Source organism: Pezoporus wallicus, unplaced genomic scaffold (assembly GCF_028554395.1).
Source record: "Pezoporus wallicus isolate ANWC-B61680 ecotype Strahan unplaced genomic scaffold, APGP_CSIRO_Pwel_v1 contig_161, whole genome shotgun sequence".
NCBI lineage: Eukaryota > Metazoa > Chordata > Aves > Psittaciformes > Psittacidae > Pezoporus > Pezoporus wallicus.
The window spans coordinates 2006267-2024667 of NW_026642654.1; positions in this window are offsets into that span (position 1 = coordinate 2006267).

The following is an 18401-nucleotide window of genomic DNA, read 5'->3' on the forward strand; positions in this document are numbered from 1 at the left end:
ACCTTAAGATCATCTAGTTCCAACCCCCCTGCCATGGGCAGGGACACCTCACACAAAACCATGTCACTCAAGGCTCTGTCCAACCTGGCCTTGAACACTGCCAGGGATGGAGCATTCACAACTTCCCTGGGCAACCCAGTCCAGTGCCTCACCACCCTTACAGTAAAGAACTTCTTCCTTATATCCAATCTAAACTTCCCCGGTTTAAGTTTGAACCTGTTACTCCTTGTCCTATCACTACAGTTGCTAATGAAGAGTCCCTCCCCAGCATCCCTATACCGCCCCCCTTCAGATACTTACCAACCAGTATTCCAGATCCTTATATTTCCTTTGGGATCTGGAGCTTATTTGATGTCTAGGTGATAGGATGAATGCAGGAGCTGCCACTGTCTCCCATGGCTATGGAAGGAGTCTTAACATTTATCTCAAACTAAGCTGACACACTTCTAGCCAGTGATAAAGGCTGCAAGGGGTCAGTCTCTCTTTCTGGATGGTCACGCAATCATGGGGTTCATAGATTTGAGTGAACATACTTAGGTATGCTTAGCTCTATAGTCAACACACCATTCATTCACCAGTCACAAAAATGTCTACATTAACTGCTGTTATACCTAGGATCTCTAAGCAAAATATATAGAACTTAGGGAAATAAAATGGCAGCATTATTTATCTAGCCTTTCCTTTTAATTTCTGGATTAGGGGCATTGCTGTTTGTCACACGACAAATATCACCTTTGGTGTCACCACTGGTCCTCGGAAGATGTTTCTCCATTTATTGATCAGTGTAGGATTTTTTGTTCTTCAAGAGATCCATACAGCTCAGAGTGGATCCTTTGTACCCTTTGGGCACTCTATTGGTTGTTCCAGTAGATGATGTCCTGTGAGGCCTTCGCAGAGGCTCAGTTTATAGAGATGTGACACTGTTATGTGGGAAATACATTGTTGCCCGGAAAATTTGAATTACATGTAATATATAATTGTGTGTAATAGGTTTAAGAATTGGATTTTGCTGAATTTTAGCTCTCAAAATACACTGAACTTGTTTGGTTTCCCTCATTGTTTTCTGATTCTTCAAAGTTCTATTGAATGTCCAATTCAATGCTAAAGTTTCTTAGCTGCCCTTATAATTGATCCTCTGGGTCCCGTCATGCAGACCCTTGTAAACACATGCATTCACATTTGAAAAGGTGGGGACTAATTGTCCAATATGTAATGGGAATGGGAAAGGGAAGGAAGTTTCTTTGCCACATCTACCATTCATAAACCTGAGACAAAATGGATTAAATAGTTTAATTTTAGTTTCAACACACAATTATATATATAAAGGCAACAGTTTTCTGAAATGCACGATATCTGGATGTGACAAGAACTCCAGGACTATGAATATTCTCCATGTCATGAAGATACAATAGTGAAGTTAAAAGGAGGAGGAGGAATGTAACAGTAAAACATAATAGAATCATAGAATAGTTAGGGTTGCAAAGGACCTTAAGATCATCAACTTTCAACCCCCCTGCCATGGGCAGGGACACCTCACACAAAACCATGTCACCCAAGGCTCTGTCCAACTTGGTCTTGAACACTGCCAGGGATGGAGCATTCACAACCTCCCTGGACAACCCATTCCAGTGCCTCACCACCCTCACAGGAAAGAATTTCCTCCTTATATACAACCTAAACTTTCCCTGTTTAAGTTTGAACCCATTACCCCTTGTCCTATCACTACAGTCCCTAATGAGCAATCCCTCCCCAGCATCCCTATAGGCCCCCTTCAGCTACTGGAAGGCTGCTATGAGGTCTCCATGCAGCCTTCTCTTCTCCAGGCTGAGCAGCCCCAACTTTCTCAGCCTGTCTTCATACGGGAGGTGCTCCAGTCCCCTGATCATCCTCGTGGCCCTTCTCTGGACTTGTTCCAACAGTTCCTTTTTGCAGTCGTCAGGAACTTCACCTGACTGCCATGATTTCTCAAATATGATGGCCAGCGGCTTCGCAACTTCATTTGCCAGCTCCTTCAGGAACCGCGGATGGATCTCATCAGGACCCATGGACTTGCGCGCGTTCAGATTTTTAGATGGTCTCTAACCAGTTCCTCTCCTACAGTGGGCACAAGGTCTTCATTCTCACAGTCCGTTTGTCTACTTTCAAAGACTTGGGTGGTGTGGTCAGAGCCTTTGCCAGTGAAGACCGAGGCAAAGAAGTCATTCAGAACCTCAGCCTTCTCCAAATCCTGTGTAGCCAGTTCTCCTGAGTGCTTCCTGAGGGGGCCTACATTCTCCTTAGTCTGTTTTTTATTTGCTATGTACTTGTAGAATCCCTTCCTGTTATCTTTAATACCTCTAGCTAAGTTTAATTCTAACTGGGCCTTAGCTTTCCTAACCTGGTCCCTAGCTTCCCGGACAACATCCCTGTACTCTTCCCATGCCACCTGCCCTTGCTTCCACTTATTATAAGCCTCTTTTTTCAACCGAATTTTCCTCAGCAGCTCCTTATCCATCCAAGGAGGTCTCCTGGCCCTCCTGCTGCACTTCCTTCTGGTTGGGATGCAACACTCCTGAGCTTGTAGCAGGTGATCCTGCAACCAAGAGTCTTGGGCCCCCCTGCCTTCTAGGGCTATATCCCATGGAACCTTCCTAAGCAGGTTCCTGAAGAGGCCAAGGTCTGCTCTTTTGAAGTCCAGGGCAGTGAGCTTGCTGCACACTCTTCTCACTGTCCTGAGGATCTCAAATTCGACCATCTCATGATCGCTGCATCCAAGGCTGCCCTGGAGCGTCACATTTCCTACGAGCTCTTCCCTGTTGGTGAGCACGAGGTCAAGCGTGGCGCCTCTCCTTGTCGGCTCTTTCATTACTTGCAGAAGGAAGTTGTCTTCTACACAATCAAGGAACCTTCTGGATTGCTTGTGCCGGGCCGTACTGTCCTTCCAACAGATGTCAGGGTGGTTGAAGTCACCCATGAGAACAAGGGCCTGTGAGCCTGAGGCTTTTCCTATCTGTCTGTGGAGTGCTTCATCTGCAGGTTCTCCTTGATCAGGCGGTCTGTAACAGATCCCCACAGTAATGTCTCCCATAGCTATATTCCTTTTAACCCTGACCCACAAACTCTCTGTTAACTGCTCACCTGTCCCCAGACAGAGTTCCATACTCTCCAGCCTATCCCTAACATAAAGGGCAACTCCCGCTCCCCGCCTGCCAGGCCGGTCTTATCTAAAGAGCGTGTAACCTTCCATTCCAACACTCCAGTCATAGGGGCCATCCCACCATGTTTCTGCGATGCCTGTTATATCATACCCCGTAGATGTGCACACATCTCTAATTCCTCTTGTTTGTTCCCCATGCTACGGGCATTTGTATAGAGGCATCTGAGCCGAGCTCCAACTGAAGCCGGCTCATTGGCTGGAGCAGCTGGAATATCTCTACATTGCTCCGAGCATTTATTATAGGTGCTGGCAACTGACTGTGTGTGTTGGGATGGAATGATGCCCCCCTCGCCCAACACATCTAGTTTAAAGCCTCCTTGACCAGCTTGGCAAGCCTCCTACCAAAACTGCTCTTCCTCTTCTTTATCGGACCAGCTCCACCAGCCCCCAGTAGATCTGGCCTACAGACTGGGGTCCCGTGTTCAAGACACCCAAACCCCTGGCTATGACACTAGCCTTTTAACCGTTTATTAACCTGGCCAGTCCTCCTAGCCTTTTTTAGGTCCTCCCCTGTATCCTGGAGAACTGACGAAAAGACAATCTGAGCTCCAGAGCCCCTAACCACCTTTCCCAGGGCTCTGTAGTCCTTCCTTATGTTCCCGAGGCTACTACTATCTATATCCCAGCACCCAGATGTATTACCAGGAGTGGGTAATAGTCCGTGGGACTTACTAGAGCAGGCAGCCTCTCTGCCACATCCCTGATCCATGCCCCGGTAGGCAACACACCTCCCTTGAGACGGGGTCTGCCCGGCAGACAAGTGCTTCTGTCCCTTTCAGTGTAGAGTCCCCTACTACTATGACCCGCCGCTTTCCCCTAGCAGTACTATTAGAGATCAATCGGTTGTTTCTGGTGGGAGTGCGTTACCTCATTAGCCCCCTGCAGGACAGCAAAGCGGTTCTGAGTGGGGACAACAGATTTAGGGGGAAGCTCCTTGCTTTGGGTTGTCCTTTTCCTCCTTTTTTTTTGTTGTTTTTTTTTTTGTCACTAATTCACAGCTTCCCAGGTTAACGGCCTCCTTCTTTCCTTCATGAGCTACAGGGGAGGCTCGAGGCCCCTGCACAGTTTGGGCCAGGAGCAAGCATTCCTGCTTCCTCTCAGCTTCCCTGACATCTCGCAGTCTATTAACAACATCCCGCAGCTCAGCCACCTGCTGCAGGAGGACCCCCACCAGGGAGCACCGAGTGCAGCCCTGCCCATTGTGCACCCTCCCCTCACGAGACCAGTGCAGGCACTCTCCTCTCTACACTCCGAGCTCTGCCCTGCAGCCTCCCCTCTCACCGGCTCTGTCTGGGTGCCTACGCTCGCCCCCGCTAGGGCAGCCAAAGCGGAGCTCCCGGACCGGGCCCTGGTCATACGACGAGTGCTTACCATCCCACTCACCTGCCTGCACAAACTGCCTCTACCCGCTCTGTTTGCCGCACTCCTGAGTTATTGTAGCCAATAAAAACCATTGGCAGTGCATCTGGCCAACTCTTCCAAAGATGTGCTTAGACCAGCAGAGAGCATCAGGCAGCTTCTATGACTAGAAAATTTTCAGGTGCTCTATTTTTCTCTTTTAAACACTAGTAATGTAGATTTTCTCTGAGATGGAGTTCAATGCCTATCATCTTTGCAAGTCAATTACTGTTAATTCGATTTCAAATGTGTTGCAGCAGGAAATAAAATCTAGTCCTTCAGGACAGCTAAGAAAAGGCACTAGCCTGTCAACTTCACTAATTTCTTCCTAGAAGGTAAAGAAATACCATTACTACAGAAAAAAAAGAGACAAAGAAATCATGTTGGAAATGGAAGAATGAGTCTGCAGCCCAGAAACACCATATAGAAGCAGTGGAAATAGTTCTTAACATAGATTAGCCTCTTACAGATCACAAGACATTGACACCTAACACAGTTAGTGTATTGCCATAATGTATTGCCATGCTGCTACTCTGCAGCAGACCTTGGTAGGTACTCAAAGTCTTGGGTAAGCTACAACATAGTACATGGAGTCTTGAAATCATTGTCCTCCAATGACAACTCTGAGGAGCTCTTGTGTTTCCTTATGGTTAAAAGTGTGCTATAACTTATGTCTAATGTTGTTTTAAGTTTAAGCTGCTAGTCATTTGACAAAGTCTAAATTTTTCTATGTTTTTATGTAAGTTTTTTTCTGTGATAACTTGTGATTAGCTACCATGTAAAATAAGAATAAAAAATATAGGAAACTTTCAGTTGTATCTTTAGTATCCTAAATAAAATATTTATTTTTAATCATATTACATTCTATAATAAGATGAAGTAAACAGCAGATGTATGATATATGGCCAAAACCTTTGGCCTTATGTCAACGTAAAATTTCAAGGAACGTCTCAGAGTGACATAACATTGTTTTAACAGAAATAAGCTCTCCTGGAACATATTTGTTTCCTAAAAAAATCTATGTTTCCAGGTTTTCTTCATGATCCAAAAGAATTTATGATTTTAAATCTGAGAATTCCCCTGGGGCTGTGCTCTGCTTTTGGAGAATTACAACTCCTGAGTGTTAGCTTTTTCTGATCAGAGATAATGTTTTTGGTTTCTTTGTTCAATAATAGCAAACATTAGGTTACTGAGGCAAATACTATTTTGCAAGTTCAAATTCTGCAATACTTAACCTTTTTCTGCTGAAAAGTACCTAATAGTTTTTCTCCTGTTTTTGGTTTTCCAGAAAGTGGAACAGAAGAGAGATGTGACAAAAGGGATGGCAAATCCAACTTTTACTCACATAACAATGTATAAAATCCTGAAGTTATTAGTAAGTTAAATTTCAGTTGTCTATTGGAACTCTGCATTTTAGGTACAGACTTCAATATTTACCAGATCAGGAACATGAGGAAGAATAACACTGCAGAGCAAATTTTCAGTCTACAGGCTCTGAGCTATTCCTTGGTGGCACATAAATATGCCTGAAATCCTGTGATGTTCTGCATTAAATGAGAATTCTTTTTATATATTTGTAGGAAATTTCACTGGATAGAAATCTGTTTTTTACATAGTTTAGGTACATTTAAATGCTCAGAAGAAAACAACTCAGAGGAAAGAATCACCACACAGGATAAGCAGAAATGGCTTTGCAGAATCACTCTAGTTATTGAGTCTTAACCAACAAATGACAGTCTTGTCCAATCCCTTCCTGATTTGTCACATTGTAGTATCACTTTCCCCTAAAGCAATATTTTCTTTGAGAGGGGTGAGACAAGAAAATGCGATAGTTTCTGAGAAGCAAATATGTTCTGTTCTGAACTGCAGTTGTCAAACCACAGGTGATGGCAGGATGAGATGTCTCCAGGATATCTGATGCATGATCATTTCAGTGCTTGTTGTTTCTACGCAAATCATAAATCAGTCACCTCTGTTTTGGTGTATGTTTGTCCTTTGTCATCTTTCTCAAGAACTTGTTCCAATCTTAAGAAATGAAGCAGTTGATGCCAATGTATGGTGTCTGGTGGGGAGTTACCTAGGGAATGTGGCTGGATCTTGAAAAAAGAGTGCTTTTGCAGGGTGATATGATGCTAGCAATCTCAAGTGAAAAGCTGAAAGATAAATAATGGCTGAAAGTGTGGTACAGGGAGGGAGGGATAACGTGATTCAGAGAATATACTGCACCTGGGTATTGTTGTCTTATGAAAATGCAAACAAGGGATACCAGCTACTAACTATTTGGAGGTCAGCATCAGTGTATAACTGGTTTCATGTAACAGAGCTGAGAAATGAGCCACCATCACCTTACCAGAGTCATGGGATGTCGCTCAGACAGGATGCTCTAAGCTCTCCTACTTTGCTACATGTCTTACTTCACAGGCTGTTTCTGCTTGCAGAAAACAGGAAAGAACCGGCTGCTGCTAAGGTACCCTTGTAGTTGCATTGGATTTATACAGTCAGGATGTCAGCAATGACAAACGGTGGATACCTCATCCCCAGCTCTCACTGAAAATGTAGCTTGGGGTATCATTATTTCAAGGTTCTCTCTGTTCTAGGGCTGAGAGGTGCATGGGCATTTCACTTATTGATACAAATTAATAGCAGTAGATGGGTGACTCCAACAATTCAAAAATCTGTATGCTGCCAAATGACATTGTAATTCATCAAATTATGGGGGAATGGAAAACAGCTGGCCTTCGAATTCCAGCTCACTGGCTCTCCACCAAGGGTGAGACTGTTTCCTAAGGCTTCTGTTATCTTATACATACAGATCTGTATTTACGACAGCACCTTTATTCTCTGATACTATTGATGAGTGAGCTGTGCAAACTGAAGTTATCCATTCATCTAAACAAAACATTGCGGATTTAAAAATCCATGCAGAATGCTCTTTGGCTTTCCTTAGCACTGCTTGATTTCTCAGCCTTGTAACAACAAAGACAGCAATTAACTGAGCGCTGGCACAAGGTTGAAACTCAGTAAGCCCATGGTGTCTCTTAAATTGGTGCTGCTCAGTAACGTACTGCAGGCTGCTGTGAGCTAGGAGCATAGCTGCTTGTATGGTGACGTGGTCCAAAACTAAACTTTCCAGTATGGCTCCTGAACTGCTCATAAGAAGACATGTCATACAGAGTAATTGAAGGGTTGACTACTCAAGGGGTCAGGAAACAAATGAGGTTAGCTAGCATGAAGCTACTAGCACACCAATACCCCATGGTAGCTGCAAGGCAGCTCACATTTTGATAAAGTGAGGAAAACTAATTCACATTTATCATGGAACAGAAGTGAGTACAGAAGCAGTCATGGCTTAGAAAAAAGTTTCATTCTTCCAAAAGGAAGATAGATCTATTTTTTCTCAGTCTGTAAGGAGCCTGCAATGTATTTGAAGACTTAGGAACCTTATAATCTCTGGACGTGAACTGACTGCAGGATGCAGCTCTACACTCACTTGTTACCTCCAGCTGTGATGCTTGGGATTTATAGTTTTTCACATGTCTTTAGCCCCCCCCCCCCCAAGATTTCTGAGAGAGTTAAAAACATTTTACTTCACAGAAATCAAAGTTCAAACTGTGTTAAGTGGAGGATAGCAGGTTTTCTGTTGTACTGCTGTAATTCCAGAGAACTTAAGCTGAATTCAATAAAGCCACAAACAATTTACACAGGTGGCGATGACAGAAAAAATGTATACTGGCAGCTACAGCAGTAGAGTAGTAGAGACTTTATTTGCCTCCAGTTTGAATTCAAATCATTTGTAGGATTTCTTGGCTCAGTTTTCGGTGTCCCTGTGGAATAACACGAAATTGCATTTGTGAAACAGGAGCTTCTCTCAAACAATGCAGAATCCTGCAAAAAAGGACAAAAAATAGCTACACTCCCAAAGTTGTATGGGATAAATATACCCAGTGGAAAAATGATCAGAAAATGTTTTTATAACGGGGTTGATTAGTCAAAGGCACTGCATTGCTATGTAGAAGAGAATTCCTTTTTTTTTTTCTTAACTCTAAAGAGTAATTGAGAAACAAACAAATCATAAATTGAAAAAGACTTATCAAGAATGGAATTTATCAAGACATGATAAATTTTTTATTAATCTCAATGGATAACAAATACAGCTTGACTTTCTGAATTCCCCTTTCCATGTTACAAACCACAAAACAAATAGTATTTTACTTTACAATTTCACCCCAGAGGGAAAGTCCCAGAGCTAGCCAATATAAGCTGTAGTTCCTTCTCTCATCTTGATTTTCTACTGCTCTTTCATTTTCGTTACTTCTGTTTCAGATATCAGACTTGCTTACCTAACTTTGCCTAACTGAAAATGATTAAATAACCTGTTTACTTCAGGTCTGTTCACCTTCTCCTGAAATATTGTCCAATGACTTCACAAGGAATTCATCTAGAGATGTTGCTACCATCCTCTCCATCCCTGCTGTGTATGTTATGCTGGCTTCTGCAAAGCGTTGCAGTCCACTGGGTTCTTGCAGCTTTTTCAACGCCAGGAATCAAACTGAGTTGTATTTGCTGTTGTTTTCAAACTGACAGTGCATCCATTTACTTTTCAGACTCGAAGCCTTCACTGCAAATCTATGGGTACTTCATAGCATTGCTAGTGCCAGACAATGTTTTTTTCCTTTTGAGCTTCACTTGCTGATTTCTCTGCTAGGTAAGTTCCAATTGTTTGTTAAGGCTGTATTCAGCATCTTTAAGGATTCTTTATTTAAATGCTCTCTCCAAAACTGAGTTACAGTGTTTCCAGTTAGAGGTCTGGGCTGAAATATGACTGGAGAATTCTAGTTAAAAGAAAAAGCCATTATCGGCCTAAATGAGCCACTGCCATGCTTGTTCCTTCATTACATGCTCTTTCCTCTAATGATTGTTATTTTATCTACTTTTAAAAGACTCATTTACTTGCTTCAGTGCTAACAATCATAACAATCAAGGACTTGTAAATCCTCCTGGGCTGTAAAACTTATAATATTATAAGCATTTTAATCTAAGATATTTCATGGTCTTTTTTATCTTCTAATTTTTTTATCCTATCTAAGGAAAAGAGAAGGAACCATTTTGTTCACAACTTCCATAAGCATTTGTATACAACCACTATTCAAACATCTCTAATATCATCTCAAAATTGTCTTCTGAATTAACAAAAGGAAATGTAAATCAACAGAATACTTAAGAACATGTTTTCACTCTTCTTATCAGTGATCATTATTTACAGTTATGGAATGAAGTTCAATTTTAACTCTGACTATTTCCTCACATTTTCAAACAAGTGAATTGTTATTTTTTTCTCTTGAGTGTACTGGAATAATTTATTTTATCTTTAGTACCATGTGCTGTCAAAAAGTGCTCAGTGTTTTGTGCAATAACCCTTAGATACTGCACATTATTAACTTCTGTGTAACCTAATAGCTTTATGCAAAAGACCTGTAAAGTACCCTCCTAAAAGATACACTTCCTTAACACCAAGGACTTTAAAAAACCCTGTGAGAACACTGGGAAAATAAAGAGAACGTAAACAATGCTGATCTAAGAAGGCTTAGTCCAGGCATAGGCACCTTCCCAAGACTGAGTCACTACTGTCTAAAAATCTGACTGTCCTGCATGAGACATGCCAGCAAGCCTCAGAACCAGAGAATTGTCGCATATTTTGTCTACTAGCCAGTGAAGCTGGAAAACTGACTGCCACGGCACAGTACTTAACTCAAAAGACAATAGCCTCCAAAGTGACTATTTTTTTTCCATGGCTTCTGACAGAAAGTGAAAATGTTATAGAAAGCTATTTGAAGATGGGCTAAAGTCCTTTGGGATGAGTGTGAAAAGCCCTAATAATAAGACAGCTATTTGGATATTAATATTTTTGTAGCCATACTCTGCAAGTAACTCAAAGTGTTTTTCTGATAATGATAATTTTTCTCACCAACATTTTTTATTTCCTTTTTTTGTCTCTTTTGGTTCAGTTTCTTAAGTTGTTAATGTCATCCTGGTATCTAGCCACTCCCTATTTTATAAAAAAGTGGAACGGTCATTTTTTCATATATTTTAAATTCTTCTGATTCCCTTCTGCAACTATGACTTTTGGAAACACAAAAATGTTGCCTTATTATAGACACAATTTAAGTTAAAATAGGTAATGAAACAGCCTGTGGAAGATCATTTTAAGATCTGGGGTCCAACTGAGAGATTTCTTACATAGGGTCAGATTTTAGTTCAGAATTAAGAACTAAAGGCATAGAGAATTACTCTATTGAGGGCTCCCGAATATGACTGTATCATATCTTTTCTGTACTTTATTTTTAAGCTTCTTTGGGGTCTTTTAAACCATGGAGTTCAGAGTGCAAGGTGATAGGATATATTTGGAAAGGGGGACTGATAAATGCCTAGCACTGTAAAGTCTTTGTTTATAGACTGGATATTCTTCTAAGCTATCATACTGAAATTGCTGTTTTTACTACCACTGCCAGAACTACAGACTGATATTTTGTTGCTAATAACTATGTTTATTTACAGGTTTTTTAGTGTCAATTCTAGCTGGTTTTACTTTATTACATTATTCTCAAACTTATAGATGCTGATTAAGTTCTTATATATTCAGAAAAATAGAGTATATGGTAAAAGGAACACCCTGTCTAATTAGATCAACCTCCAATAGTTTCTGACTTGGAAGATTCTAGGGCCTAAGTGGTTCAAAGGCATTTCTGGAAGAATCAAATAAAAAAATGGGTATTTTCTCTCAGTGCAGCAGAAATTACTCCTCTTTTCTCTGCATCCCCAATATTAGAGAGAAAGGATAGGCAAACTAACATTTTAAATGAGATATTTCACATCAAAAGTTTTCAACATTTGAAAGGCAGATTAAAAAAAAACCAACTTATTTGAATTCCAACAGTTATGAATTCTAAAGACGTCCAGCTTAGTAGGTAGCTGATACGAATTTCTGTATATCAAAAAGCGACAACTCAGCAATGTCATTCCAATCTTGCAATGTATTTAGAACAGTCATATGAGACATAAAGGTTTACTCTTGCAGGCCAAATGTGATTGACAGGGCTACATTTACGGTTACAAATGTACTGACATTTGTGCTGCAAAACATTTTTAGGTGATGCTGATGAACTTCTGATTATGAAATGAAATTCACATGTGTAAAGTCCCTTCACTGATATTATATGGCATTTATCTTATTAAATTTGAGCTAATCAGTGTTTTTCAGACCATTTTAATTACCATAAAAACTGTCTTTCATTTACTGATTTATTAAGCCAGTGTCTTCACATCCTTATTTGTTTAGATTTATATTGTAACATTGTCTAGCAGCCTAGGTTACAAACCAGACTACTGTTTCATTAGCCTATATTAAAATACATTTTGAAAAGATAATTTCTATCTCAAAGACAAGGCAACTGGAAGTACCAGCACTCAGTACTTGAAATCAAACTGTTTGTTAGTAATCTTTCACCTCAGGAGTGGTGCTGTGTAATTTCTAAATGGTCAATATAATGTACTTCAATAAATCAAGAGAAGAAATGATTCACTTGTCTTCAATTGGTTTTTCCAATGAAGCTTTTGTTACCTGGCAACTGGATTTTAAATCCTGATGCTCCTTGCAGACCAAAAAATTATAGGACTTCATCCTAATCCATGCAACTATGGGAATTTTAGCTTTAGCTTTTTTTCACTTGTTGAGTCATGCCTGTCAGCCCAAATACGGGACTGGCAGAACATGTTGATCAAACCATGCTAGGTACTGTAGGTGCTTAAGAGACAACTCCTGATGACTGTGATGGTATCAAGTGGGACTCAGTTGTGGAAGATCAGTGTCATAAAACATTTGGAGACTGTTGATGGATAATTATAAGCACAAGTAAAACAGTACATACTGGGAAAAATATTATGCTTGGTTGCTTCTGCTGTTCAGGAAAGTGGTTTTATTCTGGTAATAGAAAATCTGGCTCTTGTTGCTGTGGAACAAATAGGTTTATGAATGAGTGCAAATCTGAGGTGACAAAGAACAAATTCTGTTGTCATATTGCATTGCAGACTTGAGCTAGATATATAAAACAAGGCCAGTGATGGCAACTTACAAATAAGGGGTCGTATAGAAACAAACTTATCTCAATAGCATGAAAAAAGGCTGGGCTAAATGTACTTGCATTGCTATTGCTGACAAGTTTTTTGGAAGCGTAAGAGATAAGAGGCATTTAGGGAATATGTGTATTTTTTTTACAGAGAGTAAAGAATTTCTTCTTGAACATGAAGACTATCTTGAAAAAAAAACCAATTGGGAAAGTAGCAAAGGCAGAGAAAGTACATGAGCTGAATGAAGACATGAGCTGAAAGTACATGAGCTGAATGAAGACATAGGAAAACTCCTAGCCTGGGAAACTGCTCACCAGAGACTGAAGCCGTAGCTCTCATGGGACGATCAGTCTTGGCCCTTGCTCCCCTCTTCAGTTCACTCACCCGTTCCTCCAAAGCTGAAGTAGGTTTTCCATCCCACTTTGTCATGTCTTCTCCGTGATCCAGCAGGTAAAACCATAGGGTACCCCGTGGCGTATACCTCCTGTATCTCCTCTCTTGAACAATAGGACGCCTTTTGTTAATAGCTGAGATGTGTGTTGGTACACGTGAGGAGCTGGATAAATCAGATAGATTGTCCCTCAATTGTTCGAGGTCCTGGGACAGTTTTTCCACAGCTGAGATGATGGAAGGGCTGAGATTGTCTTCGAACTCTCGGAGTTTATGAACCATTTCATCCACTGTTAGTGGTACTATGTCATTCCAGGTCACTGTTGCCAATGAATGGGCATATGATGACGGTGCATTCCGTGTAAGTTTTCGCCACATGGGTCGTGTACATTCAACTTCATCTGGATCTATAGGTGTATCCCCGTTATTCGGCTTGATGTGATAGATCATCTCTACGATGGCCGATTCCCTCAGAGACTGGATGCCTTTGTCTATAGTAGTCCACTTGGCCGAACGACTCGTAACATCGTCCTTGTACGGAAACCTTTCTTTCACAGCTGCCAAGAGCCGCCTCCAAAGGCTGAGGGACTTTTTCTCTCTTGCAATTGCTTTGTCAATTCCCCCTTCTCTAGCAAGTGATCCCAGCTGCTTGGCTTCTGTACCTTCTAGTTCGTGACCATCGTCCCCATTGTCCCAGCATCGGAGTAACCAGGTGATGATGTGCTCCCCTGGTTGACGGGTAAAATCTTTTCGCATATTCCGCAGCTCGGTTGAGGTCCGAGGTCGAGAAGTTACCTCTTCTTCTTCGTCATGTGATGATGACTCCTGATCAGATTCTGGACCGGGTGGTGAATTCATTGGTTCTTCATCTCGCTTCACCCTTTTTGCCTCCTTTTTGCTTGTTCTCTTGCGTACAGGGGCAACTGATATTGGTACGAATTGGTCCTCTGGTTTGGCTGCAGTGATTATCACTGTGGTTTGAGTAGCGACTGTACTTGTTGCTGGGGGTGGTGTAGCTACTGTGCTTGGAGCTGGGGTAACTGCACTGTCTGTTGCAGTTGAAGTTTGAGCAGCTGCTGTACTTGCCACTGGGGAAGCTGTGCTGTTCATTGCAGCCAAAGTTTGAGTAGCGACTGTTGCTTTGCCCTCAGATCCGCCGACATTCTTTTCCTTTTGAAGGTGCTGGATAGTGTTGAACAAGGCCCTGTAAGCATAGGCCAAGCCCCAGCACGTTGCCGTGATTTGTCCATCTCTGGTATGGCCAGAATGACCACACACCTCATTTAAGTGTTTTACTAATTCTTCTGGATTTTGCAGTTGTTCGGTAGTGAAATTCCAAAATACTGGAGGGGCCCACTGACCTAGATACTTGCCCATACTATCCCACACACCCTGTCACTCATGGCTGTCCAGCCTCAGGGAAAATCTCTCGGTCCTCCTACATTGTCGTTTGACCCCAGACAAGACCCAAAGCTGACTCTGCTTAACTCTTGAAATCAGTAGTGGGCAAAACACACTCTGTATGCGTGTTAGCATGGTGATTCCCATCACCATCAGCAAACAAGTCTCAACAGCATTAAAAGGCCATTCAAAAAATTCAAAACTCTCAAATGTAAATGGTCTGGGGGGACGACTAGGAGGGTAAAAGGATGTCTCCTTCACAGGTTGAGCACCTGAGGAGGAGAAATAAGATGTGTAATTGCTAAGCACCTCCATCATATACCTCCCAAAGTATAAAGGTGGTGACCACACTGGGAACATAAGCCAGATCAGTTTCATGATCAATGATTCAATTGCATTACAAGTCATTACCATAAAGTACAATGGGATAAAAACCTTGGCCCAAGCCCCACACTTGAGAAACACTAATACAGCAAATACCGGATGGACATAAGATATGATATACTGAAACTGTGAGATTAAGAGGAACAACCTTGAGAGTCAATAAATCAGCATTGTGACGAGTGACTATCAATCCAGTCAGATCTGTTCTTACCTCAACCCCTCGTGCCCCACGTAGGGCGCCAAAAAGAACTGTCGTGGTTTAAACCCAGTCAGGTAACTTGTTCACTCACTCCCAGTGAGTGGTGCCGAGCTGACAACAATCGAGGTCCGTGTCCGTCTCCCCCCCCACCCCGCACCGGGGCTCTCCCCTTCCCCGCTCCTGGAGGAACGGGGAGGAGGATCGAGAGAGTGCAACTCCTACGGGTTGAGACAAGAACAGTCCAGCAACAAATCACCACCGCTACTATCAGCTAAAACAATGATAAGGGAAAATAACAAGGGAAGAGAATACGATACCACCGGCCAAGAAAGCGAGTTCCACCTGGAAGCCCGTGTCCTTCCGGGTAACTCCCAGTTACCCCTCACCCCGGGCATGACGTGCTGTGGTATGGAATACCTCCCCGGCTAGCCCGGGTCAGGCGCCCCGTCTCTGCTTCCTCACAGCTTCCCCTCCTCCCTGGCAGAGCATGAGCCTCACAGAGTCCTTGGTCAGGGTAAACATCACTTAGCAACAACCGAAAACATCGGCTTCACCAGCACCGCTCTCAAGCCGGAAGCCAAAACACAGCACTGCACCAACCAACACAAAGGAAAAACATGACTGCCACTGCCGAACCCAGGACAGAAAGTTTGCTTGAAAATTCAGCACAGTGCAGATTAGGTAAGAGCTTCAGAAAAGTTAACAGTCTAATTAGAATAAGTGGTGCTCATGAAATATAAACCCAATATGGGTTCTTATATTAAAAGTCACTAATTGAAGTTGTGAATTTATCCTAGTTTTCTAGTTTTGTATTTTCTGGAGAAAGAATGAGGACAGGGTACACATGTATGCAATGTTGTTCATTAAGACATTATGTAATCTTTAAATGTATGTTATTTTTCTGATTATGACCTTTATGCCTGTTATGTCACATGGCAGCAAGAGATTCCTGTTATCAGCACACTCCTAAAGAGGTCTAAATTAGGAAATTTTGAAAAAAGTAGGATTTTTGCAGTGGTATAAATTTCATCAATGTTATTAAATTCTAGAGATTTTCTGCTGTAGAGGTGGACCACAGCATTTGCAGTGAACGCTTAATCTCCCAGTTACAGAAAACCATAATTAAGTTTGTCACTCACTTTAAGCAAATGCAAAACTATCCTGATAAAAAATAAAATCATGCTGGGGAGAAAAAAAAAAAAACGAAAAAGAACTGGTTTTTATTTGTTTTTGTTTTCCAGAAAAGGCCATCAAGTGGAAAAAGGGATGAGTATAATATCACAGACAAAAATGATATAAACTTCTAAGCTAGCTGTTGACGCAGGAGTCACGGACAACGCAGAGATGATCAGTGTGATCAAGCGATTGCCGAATTTATTACAAAGCCTTAACTCCTTATATACTATTTCTTACATGCAGTTACAGTGATTTGGCATATTATGATTGGATACATGACTTGAAGACCCTTACTGACTAACATATAATTGGTTAAGCACAGGTGTGAGAACTTGACCTCGAAAGCTTGCCAACAGTAAACAGTTCTCATTAACTCAGTGAATTCCAGCTTCTTCTTATCTTGCTTGCTTAAGCTTCTTCGGGCCTCTCACGGCCTTGCTGCATCTTTCAGGATTATTCAGAGTTTATGTACCAATTATGCATTCTCCTGTGACAACACTGTCTCCACAGCTAGCAACACATCCTGCCTGTTTCTGAGGTTCAGACAAGCCTTTTCTACCTAATTGCAGAAAAGTAACAACCACAATGAAGATCAAAAGTAATGGAGCAGTAGTTCAAATTCTTTATTTTTATTTTCGTTTTAAGAAAGTGACAATATCGCATTTACTTTTTGCTTATTTTTTTAGTGTTTCATCTATGCATAAGTAGGAGGGTTTACAGGGATAACACATGTAATAGATACTTGTTTACTTTCAGAAACTTGTCTTCATGTTAGGTAGTTGATTCTTCTGGGCTAAAGTATGGTTCATTAATGGCTATTTTGTCTAGGTGAAACTTTCTTGTCTGTGTTTAGTCAGTGTAGAAAGTCTGTGTTATTAAGAGATGAGGGCAAATAAGAAAATCAAACTAATATTGTATGATAACAATAAGATTTAGAGAAAGAATGTTTAAATGAATTTGCTGTAGCTTCTTAAATTGCTTTGCTTCCTGTAGCTCAGTGGAGTTGTGCTTATCACCTGTTTGGGACATTCAGCTTTGCTAGGTAAATTAGCAGACTTCTGAGGATGTGCATTGTTGTTCTGTTTCATTAGATAAACAGGACTACCACAGCAATATGGAGTGTGCTCAGCTAAGTACGTATTTCATCATGGTTTTGCACCTCTTTACCTCTTCATTTAACTAAGAAAATGAGCTCCAAAGAGACTACATTTTCATATTATGCCAAAAAGATCCCTAATGTAAAATACAAGTCTCAGTCCATTAAGCATCACTGCCACCAGGACCCCTTGCAGGGCAAGGTGCTACAGAATGCAAATGAAATGCTTCAGCGCTTAGGCTAGATTTTCTCACCCCTGGACAAATTTACATTAAGTGAAAAAGACCTTTCTTAAGCATTTATCAACAATTAAAATGCTAGGATTTTTTTTTTATGTAAATGCATTTTCCCAAGTGAATTTGAGTAATGAGCTTTTTTCTCAGGGGTTCTGGGATGCAGCAAATGCTAACATCCATGCACTCTGAAGAAATTTATCCAAATTCACAAGAGCCAGTTTTACTCAGGCATTTTTGGAATCAAAGCTATAATTTAAATGACTGAAATTTTCACTTGTTGACAGGTTCTGAATTTTGAACTACAAGGTTGCCAGGCATAGCAGTGACACTGAAAAGTTACTGTCATTATAGAGTGTACAGTGTGTTACTTACCTTTCAAACAGCTTTTTATATAAAGTGAGAGACATTAATGTGCTGGTTTAAATGAATTTTCAAAAGGTGCTTCTGAACCTTAATTGTATACCCATACTAGTCTGCAAACCTCTAAAGTGAATAGGTAAGGTAGGTCTGGAAATATCAATACTACATGATCAATTTGGGGATATTGTTTTTCTTCTTTTTAAGTACATAGGGGAGGAATTTTGTATTAAAAAGAAAGTACATTAAGTACTTTTTTCATTTTCTTTAAGTTCAAAGAATTGTGGAAACCTTATTGCTCTTAGGTCTGCTTGCAAGAAAAGCTTATGTGACAGGATTATAATAGAAAAATGTTTATTAGTGATGCTCAGGACTTAGTCCTTGAAGATGAGGGAAGGAAAGCAAAAGCATTGTTTTTGTGGGTCAATAGATTTTTCATCTAGA